Source organism: Astatotilapia calliptera, chromosome 11 (assembly GCF_900246225.1).
Source record: "Astatotilapia calliptera chromosome 11, fAstCal1.2, whole genome shotgun sequence".
Taxonomy (NCBI): Eukaryota; Metazoa; Chordata; class Actinopteri; order Cichliformes; family Cichlidae; genus Astatotilapia; species Astatotilapia calliptera.
In genome coordinates, this window is record NC_039312.1 from 2,012,140 (window position 1) to 2,032,500 (window position 20,361).

Sequence of the window (20,361 nt, forward strand, 5' to 3'; positions counted from 1 at the left end):
AAGATTATACTATGATAAAACTATGATAAACCCCTGTTCTCTGTTTGCCATCTGAGGCGTGGGGCTGGGGGTGATGGTGCCTAGACCTGGGTATAGAGAGTATATTTGGGGAGTGTGAGTGTGTGTACCAGAGGTGTGGACTCGAGTCACATGACTTGGACTCGAGTCAGACTCGAGTCATTAATTTTATGACTTTAAACTTGACTTGAAAAAATGTTCTAAGACTTGTGACTTGACTTGGACTTGAACCGGTTTACTTGAAAAGACTTGATATTTCACCCCAAATATAAAATTTAACATGCATATTATATAGAGATTGAAAATGTGACGTCATTCACGGGTAGAACCGCAAAGGATTCTGGGAACTCGTGGCAAGAGGTACTAGCGCACGCAGGCTTTCAATTAAAATCAGTTACACAGCGATAAAAAGAAACACAAAAATGTCAAGAAGCTGTTGTATTATTAACTGCAATAGCCGGTCGCATGACAGCCACGGGAAGCCGACGGGTAAAGAGATCGGTTGTTATCGGATTACGTCGTTGAAGAGAAATTGTTCGAGCCATGTTTCCGAAGTAACAAAGACGCGACGGATGGCCTGGATTGCAGCCATTCAAAGATCAAATATAACGTCCCAGAACACTCCAGCTCACAGGTTAGTCTGCTCCAAGCATTTACACAAAGGTCAGTGTTTTTTAGTAGTTAATACGTCATTTTCATAACATAATTAGTGATATAGGTTACAAGCAAGTCTGGCGCTGAACAGAAATTGTCGCGCTATGCTCCTTTGTTTATTGTGCATAAATAGTGAATTGTCCTGACACAATATTGCGTTTCGCTTCTGTTATTATGGTACATTGACAAAAACATATACTTTTAATCACAGGATAAAACAGTTGCTTTGTATCACTAATTGTCCAGTACGATTACAGCATACAGTATTATTGTCACTGCTACATTTCTGTGATGCGTACCAGAAATTATTTCCACTACTAATTAATTACCGTTGAGCTCAAAGGTTATATTAATAAACGGTCAACGAATGTGTATTTATGACGACGATTTGTGAGACTGGTAAACTTATGATACGTACGATGGTCTTTCGTTCTACACGGTGCATTTCAAGGTCCTGTACCCATCCGTCGGTAAACTGTACCTGGGCTTGTTGCAGTGACCTGAAGTTACTAAACTTCATGAGTGTATGCACTCACTCCAAGAACCGTATAATTATAAATATGCATATAAATATGCTAAGATGATGTAACCGAGGACAAGGGATGAGTAAACGGGGCAAAGAAATAATTGATCATTTATTTATTACATGAGTTAAACATACAAATTCCCAGTCGTTTCCAGACAGGACTTACAACACATCCTGCTGATATCCCAGCTGCACATGAGACTTACCACACAAACTGTGCGAAATAACACTGCAACCCGTCACACCCCGCTTAGCGACACTGCAATCGTGGCACACACTGCAAACAATTCGGGTCTCAGCGCAGCTGGGAATCAGTGCTATGTATGGCCTGTGATCTGAGAGATAAAGGGAAGTGGCACAAACAATTAAAATAAAAAAAACAAAAGAGAGGTTAGTCCGCCCTTACAAAACTTACTCTCAATCAATAACCGCCTCTACGGCTGGACGGACTAACCAAAACAAAATTACAAATCAATCAAAAGAACAACAAAAAAAAAGGACAGCAGAGACAGCACAGAATATTGATCAGTTTCCCTGCGCGCAGTCGATCTAGGGCTTGATCAATTCTTCTATTAAAATTCGTGGTCACACGACAGTATACCCACTCGCACCTGAGTGAATTAATTGCCTCTGGTTTTTTCCACAGAAGAGCGCTGACTTCACCCCACACACCCACTACCTTTTCACAGCTCTTCAGCCAATCACCTGGCAGAGAGCAACAAACTGCCAGGTGACACTTGTTACAATGAGATAGCTGACTTCATCTAACTAGCAAATGTTGTCCAGGCTACGTTGGTGATGCAGTTTTTTTTTAATGTGTATGATATTTTTGTCATGCGATTTTAAAGCCGGTCCTACAACCGCATCCAAGAATAACATGCAGCTTATCTCAGAACTGTCGGTGAAAATTATTCTTGGAGCTAGGTTTAATTGAGCTGCATTTTAAAGAGGTGCAATTTCACAATTTGTGTATATTTTCTAAGTTCACTATTTTGTCATGTGTTGAGAAAAACACAGATTTTAAAATTACATGGTCTAATATTTACATTTAGCATAACAGCAACATTATTTTTTCGTTTTTTTTTTTTTAAAGACTCAAAAGGACTTGAAATTCAAAGTTTCAGACTTGTGACTTGACTCGGACTTTTACACCAGTGACTTGAGACTCGACTCTGACTTGCCTGACATTACTTGAGACTTGACTTGAGACTTGAGGATAAAGACTTGAGACTTACTTGAGACTTGCAAAACAATGACTTGGTCCCACCTCTGGTGTGTACAGTGTTCATTTCTGTTTGTCTCCATGTTGAGTGAGTGCTGAGTATATGTATATATGTGCATGAGGGTGGGAATGCATGTTTGTGTCTGTGTTTGCCTGTTTGTCTATGTTTATGTGTCAGGTTGGGTCTTAGCCTCTACCTCTCTGGGAATCTCAGGCCACACCAGATGTGAGGTTATCTCCCCATATAAATATGAGATAGCTCCCAGTTTTCTGTGACCCCAAGGCTTGGAGAGGGGCTTCTGTGACTCGTTGGGGGTCGGATGAACGAGAAAAGACGAAAATAAAAAAGTAAAAAGCGAGCATGAGGAGACAGAACAAAAAAGAGACTAAGGGAGAAGGCAAAATGACATGCTACAGTGGAGAATAGATAAGGAGTGGAGAAGAAATGCTCACTGCATCACAGACAGGAAGTCCTTTAAATAAACAAACAAACAAACAAAGAACTGTTTTATTTGTTGTTATCTATCATATGCTTGGCCCTTACTCTGAGTTTCTACCTCATTTCCCAGACTTTTAAAAAATCTGATTTAGTTCTCAGTTCAGATAAAATAATTATAGACACTATGAGTAAGAGCCAAACAGACGATCGATAACAACAAATAAAAGGCTAAGTCAGGTATTCAAATGAATTCAAACTCTGTCAGTGTCCTTAGTTTATTACTGATTGATTTAAATTAGAATATTCTTCCTGCAAACAGATTTCTATAAGACTGGAAGTTGAGGAGAAAAAGCTGAAGTTTAATGAAACACTCGTGTTTATGCTTACTTTTTTTTTTTAAATGCTTACTTTTTTGGCTTTTAGCCTTTTTTGGGACAGATGCAGTGACGATAGACAGTACAGCTGAGAGAGAGAGGTGAGGACACACAGCCCGGGTTTGGCCCAGGCCAGATGCTGTCCTGCCATACGACATATAGCTCACCCACTGAGCTAAACCAGCACTCCATTTTAATCTTTCATACAATTGAAATAAGTCATAATTACAAATAAATTACAAATTTAGATTGAGAGAACTGACCTGAGATTCACTTGGACTCGGAGGACATCGGATTCTCCTAGCCTTGTTATCTGAAGAAGAGGTGATATTATAGACACCTCTTCAGCTCTGGCACACTTCATGTTTTGTAGAAATCATTTAACATTATTTAAAAAATCCTCAAATTCGTTACTTAGAGGCTTGCCTTTGGCAGGCTATTCTCTACAAGCTTGTTGTCACGGTCCTGGGACCCAGTTTTGTTCTGTTTTTTTGATCATTGATTATTTTTATCACTGTTATCACTACTAGTATTTAGGTTTATTTCTCAGTATTTCTAGCTCTCTAATTCGTTATTATGTGATTACTAGTTCTTAGGTTTTGTTATGTGGCTTCCCTGTGTTCTGTGTTGTCTACTCTGTGCCCTCCTATCCCACGTTTCAGGTTCCTATGTTCTGTCTCCCCCGGTCTCTGTTAAGTTTACGTATCTTGAGTTAAGTCGATGTGTTTTCTGATTTACTTTGAAAGTGCGTGTCTCATGTCAGTGCTTCTAGGTTTGCTTCCCTTGTCTAGTTTAGTCTGATTTCTCCCAGCTGTGTCTCCCTCCTGTCTCCCATTCCCTGGTTACTGTGTTTTTAGCCCTGTGTTTTCCTTGCCCTATGTCGCGTCGTAACCTCATAATTGCCCGTGTGGTGAAGCTAGAAACTGACATGTTTCACCAGTTTAGTTTTCTGTTTAGTAATTGCCAACAAATAAAGCTGAGGTTTTTGAGTTCACGTTTGTCTCCACGAGGCCTGCGTTTGGGTCTGTCATCCTGCCTGCACACAGCTATGGCACTTGTGATCAAAGAAAGGTGCCTGTGGTGGCAGTGTGGTCCATGGCTCAACTTCAAGGGAGGGGCGGTACAGCAGGCTCAAGGGGTTCACAGTGCCATACTTCAATACCCTATAGCTTTGCAGTATGCCCAGAACACCTCGCTCAGGAGGTGGCCAGGAGGTATCCTAGTCAGATGCCCAGACCACCTCAATTGGTTCAGTTTAATGTGGAGGAGTAGCGGCTTTAGTCTAGTTCCCTCCTAAATGACTGAATTTCTCAAACTATGTCTAAAGGAGAACTGAGCCACATTCTGGAGACAACAAAATGTTCACCGCTTGTATTTGCAATCGCATACTTTAGGTCACTAGCCAGGCAAAGGTAGGGATGTTTATCTGTCAGGGGCCACTAGGCTGGTACGAGGGCTGAACCCAAAAGCAAACTCAATTGACTAGTGAGATACAGTGAACTTAAGTTTATTTAATCACAAGGAAAAAAGAAGGAGAACTTTGGGGGGTAGGAGACAGAGGTGAGGGTCTTAGATGTTGCAGTCACTAGAAGCAAAGGGAGAGAGGGATTAGTGAGGGAGTAGGAGGAATTGCCAGGTAATGATTAGAATGAAGAAATTACAGGTTACTGGTTAGATGAGAGACTGGGGTCCGGAGGGAGGGAGGAAATGGTGTGAGTGTCTGACAGGGTGAGAGTGAGGCAATCCAGCCAATTTGCATGATCCAGAGGTGAGTGGCAGGCAGCAGGGCAGGCAGAGTGAATTTCTGTGAACGCTGTCGGAGTAGCTAGTCCATGAGCTTTTTCAGGTGAGAGGAGAGATGAATCCAGAACACGAGAATCAGCTGCAGGTGTGGTGGGTAATGATTCTGGTCAGAGGTAAAGAAAAACACAAGGAGACCGGTTATACGAAAGAAAATTTCTAAGATTTAAGTGTGCAAGAGCCAAGTTACCATCATGGGGTAGTGGACGGTCTAGCAGAGTGTGGAAGCCAACGCACATCTTAAGTACTGGACAGCTCTTTGCTGTTTGATGGCTTGCAGGTGGCCACGGCAGGTGGGGAATGGCAAACCCAGCTCTGGGGATTGGGCCAGGATGGCCAGGCAGTAGACGTCATTATCAACTAGTAAAATCAACACCATAGCATATTTATATTCAGATCTCTCTTTACCACAAGAGACCAGTAAAGCATATGCATCACTGCAGACAAGGCTCCAATCCATTTGTCACTCCCCCGCTCTCCTTTCTCTTCACTTTTGACCCCCAGATACTTGAATTCCTCCATTTGGGGCAACAACTTGTCCCTAACCCCAAGAAGGCTCTCCAATCTATTCTTGCTAAGAACTTTCAAGCCCCACACTTGAAAGTGCTAACTGGTATTCCCATTGCTTCACATTGGGCCGCAAACTGTTGATGTACAAGCTGGATGCCACCACCTGATGAAGCCAACAGAACCACAAAAAATAGAGATGAGATCCTGAGACAACCAGAGGGGAGGCCTTTTGCTACTTAAGACTGCCTAGAAATTTTGTTTAAAAAATTATGAACATAATCATAATCCCAACACCTGCTGGGAATGAGTCTATTGTCAGCAAGACAGACCAAGCTCTTGCTGCAGTTGCACAAGGACCAAATGGCCTTTGATAATGAGCTAGATGCCCCATACTTCCAAAGCACCTTCCATACAATGTCTCGAGGGATGCGGTCAAATCCCATAAAACACATGTAGACTGTAACCCCCATTTAAACTTGAATTTCCTCATTAGGATAAAGATCTGGTTTAGCGGTCTATGACCAGGATGACAATCACTGAATCAGAGGTTCGAATTATGGACAAACTCTTGTCTCCAGTACCCTGGCATAGACTTTTCTTCCTAGGGAGGCTGAGTAGTGTGATCCCACTGTAATTGAATCACACAAGTAACCACCACCCCTGTCTGCCAATCCAGAGGGACTGCCCTGGATCTCCAAGTGATGTTGCAGAGGTGTGTCAACCAAGATATACCTATAGTAACTCAAGGCAAATCACCTGGGGCCCTACCACTAAGGAGTTATTTAACTACCTTACTCACCTTGGACCCATTGATCCGGAAGTTGTCTGTCTCGTCCCCAGACTATTTTTCTTCAATAGAAGGCATGTCAGTGGGACTGAGAAAAGTAGTCTTAACACCAACCAACTATATCCTTGGTTGAAGTCAGCAACCCACACTGAGAGCCTGATGGTTTGCTGGAATCGCCTCGAGGCTGACCAAAAGGCTTCTTCCATGACCTTAATGAACTCCTCCCATGAGCTAAGGCTGCATCCACATAGGAATACTAATAATTTGTAAGGAATAACTGAAACTGTGAAAACCATGTTTGGAAAATATATAAAATATATAAAATTCCCCTCCCACCCCTGCGGGCGTTCTATCCTCCAAGCTGGGGTCCTCTACCAGAGGCCTGGGAGCTTGAGAGTCCTGCGCAGTATCTTAGTTCCCAGGTCTGCGCTCTTCTGGACAGAGATCTCCAATGTTGTTCCTGGGATCTGCTGAGCACATAGTGCTTTGATTACCACCGGGACCACTGTTACCTTCACCCTCCACATGTTCTCCAACTCTTCTCTGAGCCCTTGGTATTTCTCAGGTTTCTGGTGTTCCTTCTTCCTGATGTTGCTGTCATTCAGAACCGCTACATCTATCACTACGGCTGTCTTCTTCATGGTTGGAGAAAGAGAGGAACCAGGCATGGAGCTCTGAATGCAAGGCAGTGTGTTTATTTACAGTGGTAAAAGGTTAACAACAGTTCAATGTGCAACGTAGTCAGTTGTGTCCCCCTTCCCGTGCTCAAACAGTGCGTGGCAGTGAATTTTCCTTCCTCCTCCAGGTAGACTCCCATGCTTGTGATTCTCCTCCATCCCTGTTCCTAGTTGCACACAGAACAGCAAACAGTTAATCACTCATCTGGCAGGCAACACTTAACTACGCAAACGGTCAGAGAATACTACCAGGCTTAGTGCAATACTCCAGCGCTGACTGTCGTTCGGCCACACCAGCTCTGCCTAAGATGGTGGATGATTAAAGGCAGCTGTTGGCTGGATCAGTTGCAGGTGTGGCGGCTCCAGAGCGGCAGCACACCCGGGTCGGACGTCACTCATTGCCATGCGACCTCCGTAAACAATTGCCACGGAGCCGGAGAGGAAAATGAAAGAGAGAGGAAAACACACACACACAGGCAGGTCGACCGGTCGGGGAACCGTCCAACCCTGACATTCTGTTTGTCTACCACCACTATGTCCGCTTGGTTAGCCATCACTTTTTTGTCCGTCTATATCTGGAAATCCCACAGGATCTTAGCTCGGTCATTATCTGCCTCCTTTTGGGGCGTCTCCCATTTTGACCTCGGGACTTCCAGGTTATACTTGGCACAGATGTTCCTGTACACTATGCCGGCCACTTGGTTATGGCGCTCCATGTATGCCTTGCCTGCTAGCATCTTGCACCCTGCTGTTATGTGCTGGATTGTCTCTGGAGCATCTTTACACAGCCTGCACCTGGGGTCTTGCCTGGTGTGATAGACCCCAGCCTCTATGGATCTTGTGCTCAGAGCTTGTTCTTGTGCTGCCATGATTAGTGCCTCTGTGCTGTCTTTCAGTCCAGCTTTGTCCAGCCACTGGTAGGATTTCTGGATATCAGCCACCTCCTCTATCTGCTGGTGGTACATACCGTGCAGGAGCCTTTCCTTCCATGATACTTCCTCCTCTTGCTCCTCTTTCTTGGGTTTCTGCTGCCTGATGTATTCACTGAGCACACGTTTGGTTGGGGTGATCTTCCTGATGTGTTCATGGATGTTCCTTGTCTCATCCTGGACAGTGGTGCTGATGCTCACTAGTCCTTGGCCTTCTTCTTTCCGCTTAGCGTACAGCCTCAGGGTGCTGGACTTGGGGTGAAACCCTCCATGCATGGTAAGGAGTTTCCTGGTCTAAGAAGTCCTGGACTAGGGACTCTTGTTAATTATCTCACTGAGGGGGTTCAGGCCTATGCAGAACAGCAGTGGGGACAGAGCATCTCCTTGGTAGATCCCACACTTGATGGTGACTTGTGCTATGGGCTTGAAGTTGTCCGCCACATCCCCATTGAGTTCCTGATGAAGGCTCTCAGGGTCCCATTGATCTTGTATAGTTCTGGGCATTCCAGTATCCAGCTGTGGGGCATTGCATCATAGGCCTTCTTGTAATCAATCCAGGCAGTGCACAGGTTGGTCAGCCTGGTCTTGCAGTCTCGGCTGACTGCTCTGTCTACCAGTAGCTGGTGTTTTGCTCCACTGGTATTCTTGCTAATTCCTTTCTGTGCCCCACTCATGTATTGAGTCATGTGCCTGATCTTAGCCGCTATGATGCCTGAAAGGAGCTTCCACATGGTACTGAGGCAGGTTATTGGCCAGTAGTTGGATGGGACTGGTCCCTTCTGGGGGTCCTTGAGGATCAGGACGCTCTGGCCTTCAGTTAGCCATTCCAGGTGTCCCTCGTCAACTAGCAGCTGGTTCAGTTGTGCTCCTAGATGCTCATGGAGTGCAGTCCATGAGGCATGAATCATGTTGGGGCCTGGTGCTGTCCAACTCTTCATACTGGAGACCCTTTATTGTCTTCTACTGTGATGGTTACTGGTCCCTGTTCAGGGAGCTTGCTGTGGTCTGCCCTCAGACCCACTAGCGACTGAGCAATGCTGTTATGGGTTGCATGCTTCTCCCATATTCTCTTCCAGTATTACTGTCTCCAGCCTTGGTGGTGCTGTTCTCATATTGTTCCCCTGCTACTGAGAGTACACCTTGGCTGGTTGTGGAGAACAGCTGGTTCATTCTCCTGCCTTCGATCTCTCTGGTGTACCTCTCCAAACAGCTGGCCAAGGCTTTGAGTCTTTGCTTGGCAGTTTCCGGCATCTCAGGTATGGGCAGCTTGCTGTACTTCTTAGGCACCTTCTTTGTTGCACCTTTCTGCAGCTCTAGTTTCTGTGTGTGTGTGTGTGTGTGTGTGTGTGTGTGTGTGTGTGTGTGTGTGTGTGTGTGTAACTGTTTTGCACTATAATTTACTCATAAAAGAGTTCATTTAAAAAAAATCAATTTTCATGCATTTTTTATAAATAATTTTTCCTTCATCCTTTATTCTATAGTAAGAAATATATAAATACCACGAGAGATAAAATATGTACTAAACATACACTTTACTCAAAGTTCTTTCCTTTTCTTTTATATATAGAATATATTTGGTAGAAAAGATTGTGGTCAAATGCTTCAAAAATAATTTGATAATAACACATCTCAATATAATGTCAGAAAGGCAGCTTTCCTGGTAACACTGTCGGATATCTACACACAATCTCAGGCAGCACCTGGCACAATGTTTCCCACAACACCAACACCTATCTCACTGAGTATGAAGAATGTGAAATATGAGACGAATGTTTCTGTGTAATTCCATATGTATCCTTTTGAAGACCGACTGTCATCCATCCATTTTCTTAAACACTTCTCCAACTATAGAATTATTCCTTAGTCTCTGGACTTTTTGTACTGAAATATATCTTCACCATAACACATGAAGGTAAAACTGTTTACATAAAATAAATAAATGTAATATTGTTTCTTAAGGAATATTGTAAGTTTTCATTAAACCCAAATTAGACGACAAAGTCATTAGTATTCTATTGTACCTGTGGCTGACAATGGAGCATAGTAGAATCATAAACTATGCTCCTATAATTAAGGTTAACCATTAGGTGAAGCAGCTAACTAAGGCACAACATGCTTAAATACAGTGTTATAACCAATAAAGTATTTGCTAAGGTAAAAAGTGGACCTGGTTTACATTGGATAATCAGGCATCATTAGAACGATGGTTGACCTTTTCTTTGGCTCTTCGTCTGGCTCGCTCCAGTTCAGCCATCATGGGTAGGGGACCCTCATACATGTTGGTCTTGATTGCTCGAAGTTTCTCCTGGTAGTCTTTTGGCAAGCCGTTCTGTTCTGCTCCCATTACAATCACCTGCAGTCATTGATGAGAATATATTTGTTATAACCATGACAGCAGCCACAAATGTCAGTTGTCAACTGTCTTCAGTGTAATAAAGCAAGAGTGAGCTTCCTATAACTTTTAGGTATACCCATTGACCTGTTTCAGGGCTCTAGACTAACTTTTTGCCATGGGCGTACCGGTACGCCTACCGGCACAAAAGTTAGGCGCACACAAATTTCCTAATAATTGATATAATATAAAGTGTTTTTCTGGATACACTGTGCTTTTTCAGCATTCAAAGATTGATGACACCGTGTCAGAGCACTGGCTATGAATTTCAGAAGGATCAGGCCTTAACTTAACAGAAAAGTTAGCAATAGTTCTTTTCCTATTACAGCTACATCCACGTCTGTCGTGCCTAGGCTGCTCACCAGGGCTGGGTATCATCACTGATTTCTATAATCCATTCGATTCCGGTTTTCAAAGTCCCGATTCGATTCAACTTAGCCTCAGACAGTCAGAAATATTATAATTCTGATCATTTATCAGCACTGACTTCATCAGAATTGTGAACATCACAGCAGATGCCTTTGTGTGAAAGTAACTGAGAATAAAACAGAAAAGCATGAAGGAGATTTTCCTGGTCTGGCTTTTTATAGCAGATAACCTTAAAAATATTCTACAATGTTCTGCATATAAAGTTTAAATTTCTTCAGTACTGAACAACAGAAAAAATAGGCTTTCTTGTCCGAGGTCATTTAAGTGAAAAAGAAAAGAAAAAGACAGCAGCCACAGCGCTGTAAACAACGGTAGACTGGTGGGTAATAAGCCAATGAATAATACAGAAAACAGAGATTGGAGACGGAAACTGTTCTTGAAGTACAGAGAGAGAGAGAGAGAGAGCTAGCTGTGCATGGAGTGTGATTTTAATAGTCGTGGAAGCAAAACAGCAAAATTCATGACGACATTGATCAAATGTGAAGCGCAGTTTGCTGCTTCTTTTGCTGCTGGCTCGGTGGATTTTGGCTGGAGAGACAAAACCTGCAGCTCAGAATCAGCGCAAAAAGACGTAAACACAGCGCGGACCGCACGCATCAGGATCGCTGAGCTCCGACAGCGTGTCCGTCTGCGGGCCGTCGGGTGAGAAAGCCGAGAAAGACGAAGTTGATTCTGATGCGTCGGTCCTCTGTGTTTACGTCTCTGTGTGGAGTCCGTGTACCTGCTCTCATCTGCTGTTTGGTTGTTGTTGAAATGGTTTTGTGAGCTTTAATCTGAGAATCTGGCGTTTCTGGCAAAACACAGTTATGTTTAAAAGTCGATTCAGGGTTTAATGAATTGATATCGCTTTATTCAAGCTACTCACCTCCCACTTCCACCTGCACTTTCAACTGGACCACGGCCAATCAGAGAGGTCCCGCCCCTGACTATCTCTGATTGGTTTAGTCCACGATAGGGGCATAATGTGTCTGTTGTTGACCACAGGGAAGGTTGCAGATTTTATTTTATTTTATTTTTTTGCTACCCGAACAGTTGGTCGCACAGGTGCAACCAAATTATTTTTTTTTAGTCGCACCACTGAAAAATTTGGTTGCATTTGCGACCAAATTGGTCGCACTCTAGAGCCCTGTGTTTGTAACACAAATATCTAATCAGCTAATCACAGGCACACGGACACAATCTCAATGTCAACACAATCTTATGAAGTTCTAACCACGCATTTGAATGAGAAAGAAAGGCGATTTAAGGAAGTTTGACTATGTCATGGTTGTTCGGACGGGCTGGAGTTTTCCAGAGATGGCTAATCTACTGGAATTTGTCAGCACAACCATTAGTGATGTGCGATACCACTGATTTCCTTTCCGATCCAATACCAAGTAAAATTCTGTACAAAAACTAAATGTTTCATTGTATTTCATAATACAGTATATAATTGTATTATGAAATTGTAATAACAGGGCTTCATAATGATTAGACAACATCAGACTACTTGTTATTGCTTAATAATGCAGAATTATCGTATAGAAATAAAAAACCTGAAGTTGTGTGCTAGCTGAACACGTTGCCTGCAGCACTAAAGGACTCCGCCAGAGACGTCTGTCTCGCCCTAGCAGCACCTGTCATGTCACCTCAACATAAGCTCATCATATTCTGTGATGTCATTTAGTCTGAGGTGTTTGACGAGGTTAGTGGTCTTGCCACATGTATCGCAAACCATGTCTTGGCTGTTTGTGGAGGTAAAATACGTCCACACATGACTCCGTTTACGCTCAGCCATTGTTGTGAGTGCGCACGCCAAGGGGCTGCGACACATTCGCATATGACTATGAAAGGTGTAAGAAGAAGTAGTTCCTTCCAATTTAGACGATCTGAATGAAATAGTTTCTTTCCACTGTTCCTGTTAATGAAAATCTACAAATTTACCCCAAAGTACTAAAATATCAATATTTTAATATGAGAATCGATTCTAGAACATAAATTATTGGAAGAATCGATATTTCAATATCAATCCGCACACCACTAACAACCATCTGCACCGTTCACAAGAATGGACCAAAAAAGAGAAGATATCCTGGGAGTGGTAGTTCTAGGTGTAAAATGCTTTATTGATGCCAGAGGTCAGAGGAGAATGGGCAAATTGGGTTGAGCTGATCAGAAGGCACCAGTAACTCAAACAACCACTTATTACAGCCGTGGCCCTGTGAAATAAAAAATGTCACTTTAGGGCCCAACACGTTAATATTGCAAACCACGCTACGCCTAAAAATACTGTGCATGAATCAACATTTAACCTAAAGAGATGTTTTTGATTGTGTGAAAGACTGACGAGATGTGTGGAGGCCATCGTTGCATTTTAATATTCTTTTCATAACACTATTATATTTTCTATTTTTACTAACATTGATTGGTACTTTACACCAAACACAAATGAAATACATCTGAACTTTTTAGATGGAAGTAAATTTAAAATAGTATTTATAAAATTGCGTACATTTTTTTTTACTTTATTCTTTTATTTATAATATTAAGTATTGGCAAATATAACTTAAATAAGCCATTGGAAATGAATTACAGCCAACTAAAATACGTGTCTGTTCTGAGTCCTAGTGAAACTCAAATAGGCTTTAAATAAATTTAGCTTACTGAAAGCTCTCAACACCTGCAAAAATTACATGCAGAGTGCAAAATATAAGCAGAGCAGTACACACTTCTTCAAATATCAGTGGGCTGGTTCAGTGTCAGGAAGATGGGAGTGAGACAGCTTAGCGTGAGCCAGAGGTTTGATCTGTTTGGCCTGTAAGCAGGTCGACAGATAAGTGATTTAGTATACATATGTACATGTTGGCTAAAATAACACAAACACGTTGTGTTCTGATAGAAATAAGATAAGCTAATACATATTAAGAAGGTCAAGAAGTTTCTTTCATGTGGACTTCGCTATGAGTTTAATTTCCAGCTGTCTCAGTTTTCATGTTTTTTTTTTTCCAGATGACAGGTTAATAATTTACATTAAAAAAAAAACGAAAATAAAAGGAAAGGAAACAAAATGCACTATTTGACTGTTTTAATGTTTTCTAGGGTCCCTGTCAGTCTCGGGGCCTTAGAATCTATCACGTTTCTCCCCAAGGTATTCAGATTAGCATCTTTGAACCTACAAAATGTTGAACCTTAAGCAGATGGGCTACAGCGGCAAAACATCACACCAGCTGCTGTTCAGGTAAATACAACTGAGGCTGCAACTTGGACAAGCTCACCGACAGTGTTGGGGAGTAACGGAGTACATGTACCGGCGTTACATATTTAAAATACAAAATATGAGTAACTGTATTCTGTTACAGTTGAAATTAACGGATTGCACGGCGGTATTTTCCTGTTTCATATGTTCGGCTATGCTCTCTCTTTTCTGATAATTCCACGCTGTTGGAAACCCAAACAAAACACGCATTAAGAGGCTCTAATGTCTGTGTCCCAATCTCGCGGCCCATGTCACCCCTACTTGCGACCCGCATAATGGCGTGAAGAAATATTTTTTAAAATTATTGTTCAAAAATTATTTAACATGAAGGCAATAGGCAGAGTGTTACAGGCGTAGCCCTAAAGAATGCAGCCTCATGGGCAGTGTAGTCCAGCTGTAAGTAAGCTATTAAGACTCGGCTGTACGCTGTGTTCGTGTTTCCTCTCAAACAATAAGCTCCGTTGGAGCAGCCTTTCAACGCCTCTCTCTGTCTCTCGCTAGCAAAGTGACCCAGAGAACAAAGTAAAGCTAGTTTTCAGCTACGAGCCCGACATGAACCCGACGTATCAGCCAGAGGTCCCCATACTACGGTTCGGAGCCGCGGACCTGTTTTATATACGCACTGAATAGTTTCTATACGAGATCGCTGCAAAAAGTGCAGCCTTACCTAATGTCCACCTACTGTTACTCATTTATATTAAGATTTAAACATCTAGTTGGTGTTGGTATGGAGAGTAACCTCGTCATAGTAATAAATCACACAGCAATAGTACATTCATGTAGTTGTAAAAAGCATGATAATATGTTAAGTAATCCGAAGTATTCAGAATACCTTACTCTCATTGAGTAACGTAACAGAATACATTACAGAATACATTTTGGGGCCTGTAATCTGTAATCTGTAGTGGAATACATTTAAAAGTAACCTTCCCAATACTGCTCACCAAAACTGGACAAAATAATACTGGAAAAAAACAGGAGGGTCACAATTAGGCCTCGTATCATCAGTTCAGGCTGCTAGTGTTGCAGAGGCATGCACTGTTTCTGGCTTCCTCTTTGAACACAGTTGTTTCGGTTTCTTAAGTAGAGTGGGATATTTGTATCATGGACATGCAGTCGATAAACACTCTGATTAATGTGAAAGAACGTTTCCAGCACATTTTTGAATCTACATCACAGTGAGTTAACGCTTGTATAAACAGAAAAGGGGGTCCAAACAAGTACTGGCAAGGTGTACCTAACAACATGACTGAGTATATGTCAAGCTTTTTATCAAAGAAACAAAAAAATGCTTTGTTAAATGTATTTTTTAAACATATTTTTCCCAGCTGTTTCATAAATGAATTAGGGTATGATCTGCAGTGTTTAGTTAAGTTGAATCTGTAATCCAGGTAAGGATATTCCAGAAGGAGTTTCTGTTCACTTGGCTTGTTTTAGTATTACCACCAGTGTGTTAGAATTCAAAGATGACAGTAAATTTGAGAATGCCCTGCAGTTCAACAGATACAAGAACAAGCAGAACAGGGGGAACAATGTAGGTAACACACTGTAGAAGACAAAGGTATCAAAACAAAGGCATGCTGTTAGGCATGTTTGGAGCGCTCGTATGTGCTGAGGAACAGTCTAGCATTTTAGCTCACAAGCTGTGAGATCTGTAAAACATAGCAAAGCAATGTGTGTCCTAATTGTTTTGGCCTTTCACATAGTCAGGTGATGGGTGGGAGTAGCAAATGAATCCCTTTTCCAGATGAACCACAGAGAGAGAAATGGATACAAGTAAACATATAACCTGAAAGTAATTCATTGTAAATTCTGTATGTGGTTGGGTTTTACAATGCTGGCTTTGTTTAAATATATATTTTTAAGTGAGAATAAGTGTGTGGATAGCTGATACTAAATATGTTTAGCTAGGACTTATATATACAGTAAACTTTTCATTGTTGCTGATTCAGCTTTATGATCATTTTGGAGGATGAAGAACCTCTCATAAAAAAGCGTGACGTATAATTCCCTCTTGCCCCTCTGGGCTGTCTTTATCCTTCACACTTGGGTCCTGTGCAATTTGTTGTTCTGGACAGAAATCATAACTGTTGTTCCCAGGAACAACAGCTAGCCCCCTAGTCACTCGCCTAGCTTGGGAATTACTGCACTGAGTTCTCTGGTTACCACTGGGACCACTTTGCCTTCACCTGCCATGTCTTCTTCTTCTTCTTCTCTTGGTCTTTAATATTTCTCAATTTCTTTGTCTTATTTCCTGATATCGCTATCATTCGGTATAGCTGCATCGATCACTACGGCCGTCTTCTTCTGTTTGTCTACCACCACTATGTCCGGTTGGTTAGCCACCACCATTTTGTCCGTCTGTATCTGGAAGTCCCACAGGATCTTAGCTCGGTCATTCTCCACCACCCTAGGGGGCATCTCCCATTTTGACCTCGGGACTTCCAGGTTGTACTCAGCACAGATGTTCCTGTACACTATGCCGGCCACTTGGTTATGGCGTTCCATGTATGCCTTGCCTGCTAGCATCTTGCACCCTGCTGTTATGTGCTGGATTGTCTCTGGGGCATCTTTACACAGCCTCCACCTGGGGTCTTGCCTGGTGTGATAGACCCCAGCCTCTATGGATCTTGTACTCAGAGCTTGTTCCTGTGCTGCCATGATTAGTGCCTCTGTGCTGTCTTTCAGTCCAGCTTTGTCCAGCCACTGGTAGGATTTCTGTCAGCCACCTCCTCTATCTGCCGGTGGTACATACCGTACAGGGGCCCGTCCTTCCATGATACTTCCTCTTCTTGCTCCTCTTTCTCTGGTTCCTGCTGCCTGATGTATTCACTAAGCACACACAGTTGTGGCCATCTTCCTGATGTACTCATGGATGTTCGTTGTCTCATCCTGGACTGTGGTTCTGACACTCACCAGTCCTCGGCCTCCTTCCTTTTGCTTAGCGTACAGCCTCAGGGTGCTGGATTTAGGGTAGAATGATCCATGCCTGACAAGGAAACTTCCTTGTCTTGATGTCAGTGGCTTCTATCACCTCCTTTGTCAGCAAGGTACCTGATCACCAGCAGGATATAGGTATTGATTGCCTGCATGTTGTTCTTCCAATTCATCTCACTCCTCCAGACTTGCCTGACCCTCAGCAGGGTCTGACGGTCAGGCCTGTGGGATTGCCAGGTACCTGTAGCTGTCCTTGTTGTCTGCAATGTTGCCTTCTGGTAGTGCAATCGCCCCAGTTCGGACTACCTTCCCTCTCTTTGTTACCAATCAACTACATTTCTCCAGTCCGAACGACATTCCAATGTCATTGCTGTATATCCTGGTAGTGTGGATCAGTGAATCGATGTCTCGTTCACTCTTGGCATACAGCTTGATGTCATCCATGTACAGGAGGTGGCTGACAACTGCTCCGTTCTGTAGTCGGTATCCGTAGCCAGTCTTGTTGATGATCTCACTGAGGGGGTTCAGGCCTATGCAGAACAGCAGTGGGGACAGAGCATCTCCTTGGTAGATCCTGCACTTGATGGTGACCTGTGCTATGGGCTTGGAGTTGGCCTCTAGTGTTGTTTGTCACATCCCCATTGAGTTCCTGATGAAGGCTCTTAGGTTCCTGTTGATCTTGTATAGTTCTGGGTATTCCAGGATCCAGCTGTGGGGCATTGAGTCATAGGCCTTCTTGTAATCAGTCCAGGCAGTGCACAGGTTGGTCAGTCTGGTCTTGCAGTCTCGGCTGACTGTTCTGTCTACCAGTAGCTGATGTTTCATTCCTCTGGTATTTTTGCTAATGTGCCCCACTCATGTATTGAGTCATGCGTTTCTTCATCTTAGCCGCTATGATGCTTGACAGGAACTTCTATGCGGTGCTGGCACAGGTTATTGGCCAGCAATTGGACGGGACCAGTCCCTTCTGGGGGTCCTTGGGGATCAGGACTGTCCGGCCTTCAGTTAGCCATTCTGGGTGTCTCCCATTGGCCAGCAGCTGGTTCATTTTTGCTGCCAGACGCTCATGGAGTGCAGTAAGCTTCTTTAGCCAGTATGTGTGGGCTGGGCCATATCATACCGTTCACGGTAACACCGGTATAATGTTGGGCAATGATAAGAAAATGAAATATTGCGATAGAATATGGGTAAAACGTGCATGCGCAGTGCCTTTGTTTTCATATGCACATGGCGGAAAAAGCATGGCGGCGACGCAGAATGAGAAGGACGAAAGCGGATTGTTGAATGAAACGGATGAACCAGAACTGGTTTGTAAAAATGCTGCAGCTTCACTGGTGTGGAACTGGTTTAGCTTTCGTCCGTCAGACACACAACAAAGCACTATTTTTGGTAGCGCATGCTAGCGGGCCGTCGTTATTACCGCGTTGTTTGGAAAATACGGCGCACTTAAAATCAATCCTTTGCTTTTTCTGAAAATCGACAGAGCCCCTTATAATCCCGTGCGCCTTATGTATGAACTCTGGTTGTGTTTACTGACCTCGAAACCATTTTATGTGCACGGCGCTCGAAAATCTGTCAAATGTTTTAGTACGACTTTGCTAAGCTACGAAGCCGCACCGCTTGATGGATTGTCGGAGCATTACGGCTGTCGTAGGCGGAGCCTCGTGGAGTGATATGTACTGTGCTTCAACATAATATTACCGTATTGTGTGTGTATAACCTCTTTAAGTTTTGTGGATATTATACATGGTTATGCTGAGGATATGTCGGCTAATTTCCACTGGAAATGCCTTTTGGTTGAACTGTCAGTGAGGAATTTGAATTTGCACTGTTACGTTTTTATATAACTTTAATGCACATAAAAAACAGCTGCTTGTTTAAGTGAAAATACAGTGATGGGGTTTTTTTTGCACTAATAAAGTTGTGGAGTTGTAAAGTATTTTGTCTCGTGTCAATTATATCGTCAGTTATATCGTTATTGCAAATTTTCAAATGTGTATCGTGATAAATATTTTTGGTCATAACGCCCTGCTCTAGTATGCGTGAATCATTTTGGGGTCTTGTGCTGTCCAAGTCTTCATATTGGAGACTCTTTCTTGGATGTCTGCCACTGTGATGGTTACTGGTCCCTGTTCAGGAGCTTGCTGTGGTCTGCTCTTAGATTGATTAGCCCTGAGTTGCTGTTATGAGTTACATCCTTCTTCCATATGCTCTTCTAGTATTGCTCTGTCTCAACCAATGTTAGAGCTGCTGTTCTCATATTGTTCCCCTGCCACTGAGAGTACACCTTGGATGGTTCAGCGGAAACATCTGGTTTATTCTCCTGCCTTCGATCTCTCTGGTATTCCCCTTCAAACGCCTGGCCAAGGCTGTGAGTCTTTGCTCGGCAGTTTCCAAGGTTTCAGGTATGGGCAGCTTGCTGTACTTCTTAGGCACCCCTTCTTCATTACACCTTTCTGGAGCTCTGACAGTTGATAGTTTCCCTCCTTACTACCTTGATCTCCTTCTCCATGGAGGGCACTGCTGCTGTGGTGTAGATCAGCTTGTTGGTTTAGGTGATGGTTGTAGTAGGGTTTGTCCATAATGCTGCATTCAAATCTTTCTAGCAGCCCTTCTGAGGGTGCTTTACTTACTCTTGTTAACCACCTACCAATGGTCAAGGTTTCCTGCTTTGCCATGAATCCTATCTTTTAGGCAAGCTGCTCTTGCACTCAACATTCCTTCTGACAAACCTGATGCTTGGTACCCAATCTTGGTTGGAGCTGATGATATCTCCCCACTGACCTGAAGCCCTTGGTCCCCCTTGCTGCAGCATTTGTATTTTACTTCATCGATCTCGAGTTGGGATAGCAGTTCCTTTCGCTTAATGTTGCAACACTGAGCTACTAGTTGTTTCACCATCATCTGGATGTTGGGTATTGAAGATTTCATAGGTCCCACATCATCTTCATGTCTCAGGAAGCTTCTTTTTAGACATGCTAGTGCTGTCAGAAAACGTTCTTATTTTCTCCTTTATAGCTTTTAAAAAAAAATCTCGTCAGCATCAAAAAGGTTGAGTTTCTTTTGAAAACGGGATTGTGTCTTTCTATCAGTTATATAAATGGGGTGGACAATGCATTCAAATTGCATTATCTTTTGATATAACGCAATATAACAGGAACAAATCACAGTCTTAACAGTTATGATAAAATTGTATCAACACATCTCAGGTTTTCTGATTTCGGTTTCCGGATATCGTGTGATATTAAACTCCACTAATTTAAGCTACATATACATAAACTGGCATCTGAGTGAATGTTTTTAATACTGCTGATAAAATTATGAAACGACCCAAAATAACAGTAAATGTACCTTCCTTACAGTAAGTGAAATGAGTGTAAGTTGTTACCGTGTACCATAAAGAGGCATTGTTCTTGAGATCTTGAGATCAAC

General features: G+C 42.8%; 1 pseudogene; it reads right to left on the reverse strand.

Annotated features, from left to right (window-relative positions):
- Window positions 1–4,319: 4,319 nt before the first annotated feature.
- Window positions 4,320–20,361, reverse strand: part of LOC113031994 (gamma-glutamylcyclotransferase-like) — a 17,207-nt pseudogene continuing 1,165 nt past the window's right edge.